Consider the following 4,946-nt stretch of genomic DNA (forward strand, 5'->3'; position numbering starts at 1 on the left):
AGTCGACCAACCTCTGGTTAACAGTTAACCAGAAAATAAAAACTGAACCTTAAAGGACGCATATAAGATTTAAGTACAAATCTATTTTGAAAGTTAAGAAAGGTCTTTGATTAAAATACAGATGATTCGACCACTTTCACGTAACGCGTGCCACGTGCAAATGCACTGGTTACAGACAATGAAATGTCACGGGTGAAATTCACGTTCCGCGAAAAGAGCACATATTGGTGGAACTAATCATACTATCAGCGTTCCAATTGATGCAGACGGATACGTCGCGTTTTCAAAGTATGTCAACGGCGCATGAACTTTTTGCACGAAAGTGTTATTGGTAATTTTGAAAATTGCTCGTATTTTTATTTCGCTAGCTACATCGATCCGCGGTCGTGACGGGCGTTATTTTTACGCGTTGAAGCAATGTTGGAAAATACCGGCATGAATTCTTACCGTAGAAAGATAATGAGTATAAATATATTAAATTGGAGGAAGAGAACTGTTCTCGGAGGCATCATATTCTTTCAAATACCGATTGGCTTGTGCATTTATTAAAGTTAAAGATTGTTTAATAATCTATTAACTTATACATATTACTTTGATAAAAAATCTCTTGTTAAAAACATCTCTAGAACATGTATTTTTAAAATATTTATACTATGTCTAAAAACTTACTGCAGCGCATAAAATGTATTTTTGTCTGTTATATACGAATACGGCAAATTGATTTAATGACCAGAATTCTCCAGTTTATTATTAAATTTGGAAAAAATACATTTGTCAAGAATAATGTCAAGCAGGTATAAACTGTCGTAATATTAAAAAAAAAATTTTAACACATTTTTGGAAGATATAATTAAATATTTACGTAGAGAGAAAGAGAGGGGGAGAGAGAAAGAGAGAAAGAGATCCATGATTTTATTGTGTCTTCTATTTCCGTTTGGATAAAAACGCAGTAAAATAGAAATCTCTGCCACAATTGGGAAAACAACATATTAGCGGGCAAATTTCACGTTTCACCCCACTCGCCGAGTAAAAATACAGATTTATTCTTTAAACGCTAAAGTGCAAATCCAACGTTTGTTTATATGGGACGTGGACACCCGATTTGCCGCGATTCAAAACTTTTAACTGGTTTACCGCGTCGCGACAAAATGAAAGTAAATATCGTGAGAGATTTTCCTACCGTTATTCGACGCGACTTAACGCGACCGAATTGAGGACCGTGCATTGAAAATACTTCACCATTTGATTTACGTTTGCATGTATCATCGCTTTTAAGCTGCCAGTAGTAATCAGCCGAACGCGACCGGCCACCATTTCCCCCGATAGCGCTTTTTCACGGTGGAAACGCGGTGAAACTTTTACTTCCGTTTCAGCGCGGATGGAAATTCTGTCATACCGAATCCCGTGTGTAACAACCATTAACGCTCCCAATCGCGAACATATTTTTTCGTCGCGTGTTTTTAAGATACAAACATGCAACTTTAATGTCACTCAATGTGTAATCTAGTTATTCTGATTCATGCACATATTTCGAGTTGCAATTTCACAGATTTAGCATCCTTCCCGACTTTTTTATTAGAATAATAAGCTGCATATGAAATACTACAGATATTTAAAAAAGAGATATTTATTAAGTTCTCTCTCTCTCTCTCTCTCTCTCTCTCTCTCTCTCTCTCTCTCTCTCTCTCTCTCTCTCTCGCTTTCTATATATTTACTTTAACTACTTGGCGTTGTCCAGGTTTATATTTGTCACATGGTTCTAGCGTATAACTATGCAAACTTTGGTCCGGATCAGTCAAAGCGTTTAGGAGTTAATGAGGGACATATGTACTCTCTAAAGGTCAATCAGTGCATTACTATTGAAAACAGTTATAAGTAGAGGAGACCGGGGCGAAGTCGTCATCGGGGCGAAGTCGTCACTATAGTTATCTCGAAATCTATATGTCATATAAATTTGTTGTTAATATTATAAACGCTATTTATGATGTCTACGTAATCAACGGAGTTTAGTAAAATTATATATCATGTTATGATTTTTATTACAACAAACGTATTTTCAGAAGTCAAAAGTGAATTTTTTTCCGTATCGAAAGTTTTTAATATTTTAAATATTATTGTTTCTTAAAATCTCGAGATAAGTTATTCCAAAGAGTAATGCATGCTGAACACGAATCTAGTGAAGTTTTTCAGTTTTCTTTATTTATAATATTTTATAAGCGACTAAACTTGAAATCTGTGTCCGGGGTGAAGTCGTCACGGTTACGACTAAAATCGACTATTGCCACTGCGTCGAGAAAGAGAGGCCGGCCCCCAAAAAATGTCACGCAATTACAACCGCAGCCTTCAACGAGCAGTGGGCGGAAATCGAAGTCAAGGAAGCCAGGAGTGGTCCGATTCCGACAGTGATGACAAAACAGAAAAATGATTTTCTTCTAATTATTTTCATTCTATTTTTAATTAATGTTAATTAATGTAAATGTTTAAATTTTTCTATTAAAAAATAATTAATAAAATGTATTCTATCGTATTTCATGATCGAAATTATATAGTTTCATTTAAAATCTAGTCCGAGAATAGAGTGACGACTTCGCCCCATAGGGGTGATGGATTCCGCCCCGGAAATTTTGACATTTTAATTTTTGCACCTTTGTCATTTTTACTCTATACCGATTGAACAAAGCGATGTAGACGAAAAATACATAGGAAACATTATAGCCAAGGATTCACTTTTTACAACGGTACACCACATTTCACTAAAATTATGTATTTTGTTGTTAAAAACCTGCATCGAAAAAAAGGTGACGACTTCGCCCCGGTCTCCCCTATAGCACTGAATTATTTAGTGTTGTACTTATAACTGTGAAGCAATGAATATTCATTGTTTTCAATGATAATCCACTGATTGACTTTCACAGAGTACAGAGATACATTCTATTTTATGTACCTATATAGTTTATTAGAAATTTTGTTATATTGTTATAATGTTATAAAAATATAATTGTATTGCGTCTCACGCAATACCTATATGCATGAGATGGATTATCGTGTAACATTTTGTTAAGTTCTGAAAGGATTTATTGCGACACGTTTAATAAATATCGCCCTGTTTCTCTTTTTTTTCGCTATTTTTTTCTTATTGACATGTATTTTAATGCAAATATTGCCATAAATTCTCGTCATTCTAATTATAATTTAAATGACAATTTAAATTTTATAATTACTTTACGAAGAAATTAAAAAATGCCCAAAGGAGTGTGTAAAGTTACACATGTAACTAACAATAAGTTACGGTTAGTTCACGTATTATACCTCCATATTTTACAGCGCAGTTCTTTTAATAATGAATAAAGACTTAAAACTGAACAATTTATTTCTGCTTTAGAACATATCGTACTCGGAATGGCACACAATGCATAATCAATGCGTATAGATCGGCAACATTTCTAGAACCCCGGTAAATATTCGGACGTCCATGATAAGGTCAGCACGGGAGTCTTTGAATATTAACTCATGTCTCCATTTTGCATGTCGACGCGATCATGGATACCCGGACTCCGGGCAAAGCCTAAACGATCATGCGATATTGCAGTATGTCAGTGGTTGGAGCACTGATGTGTATCCGCACGAAAGTACGCCATGTGTTCACGTGAAATACGTACCATTACTTGACTGGATAAAGCACAAGTGACGCGCTCTCTATCGCGCTGGAGACGGTACGTTATTAATTCTGTAAGACAAATGCATCAAGATCCACGGTAAATACACACGTACATACGTTGATAAGCAAATATATACATTTAACGTAGTTACGTCGCTGAGATAGAACCTTTCCTAGATGTGATAATATTTCTGAAACATTTACATTCGGCGCGGTCGGACATTCCGTTTTATAAGGCTGGACTGTTGAAATTAGGACAAAATTTTATTCTATTGTAATAAAATTAACGTAATAGCGCAAGAAGACAATAAAACTGGAGGAAATATAAAAACTGATGTATATGTGAGATAACATTTTCTGCTTTAATAGAGAGACCGGGAGAATATTACTTTCCTCATATATTTCTCAATAGTAGATACGGAATAAAAAATCCTGGCTCTCTAAAAAATTAATTTTAATTTTGTAGATGTATAAATCAGACATGGAACATTTTCAGGCAAAATTTCATTTTGCTAGATAGAAAGAAAGGAGTCGGCGCTTCTGTATCGGAATCTGACCTAACGTTTTATCAGTAAAGATTTCAGTACAATTTGTCAGTATGCCTTTTTTTTTAAAGTTTGTACAAAACACAATTAACGTGATCTCAGCTGACGATCATTAACACGATACGGTCTACGATAAATCTAGGCATTTTTTCCCTGACCAGTCGTGTTTGCATCGAGTATTTTTAATTCAATTTAATCTCATTATTCTCTTCCTGCGTTATACAAACATTTTTCTTAATCCACGCGAAACACGCACGCTTTAACAAGCGCGATTTATCTCCCGTCACCTCAAAAATGTATTACAGGCGCAAGCTAGTGCTAAGCTCTTAATAAGAAAACGTCAAGTGCGACGTTAACGATTATTCCCCAAATTTCTTCTCGAAAGCCAGTTACAAAGCGATGGTATTTAGCTTGGCGAGCGTTAATGAAGAAAGCACCCAAGTATAAGTCGGCGCTGCTTTATATCGCGGGCCATTTGGCGAAGAAATCGATGGTCTCGCGTTCGCTGTCATTGTCGATAAATAATTAAACGGTTGGCACGTGGAGCGTCCTCCGCGAAGCGTAACGTTCGTCCAACTGAGGAGCCTGGGGCTCGTTTGCGCCGGTCATCGGAGAAAGGGTGGCGAGAGCATTAATCTCTCTCTCTCTACCATCGGGTCGTGTGACCGTCTCGTCGATCCAATCTCCACGTTATCGCGAAGACGGTCGCGATGCGCGTCGCAGGCTCGTTTCGGGCGCTGATC

Source organism: Vollenhovia emeryi, unplaced genomic scaffold (genome assembly GCF_000949405.1).
Source record: "Vollenhovia emeryi isolate VEMERY1.0 unplaced genomic scaffold, V.emery_V1.0 DF939151.1, whole genome shotgun sequence".
NCBI lineage: Eukaryota > Metazoa > Arthropoda > Insecta > Hymenoptera > Formicidae > Vollenhovia > Vollenhovia emeryi.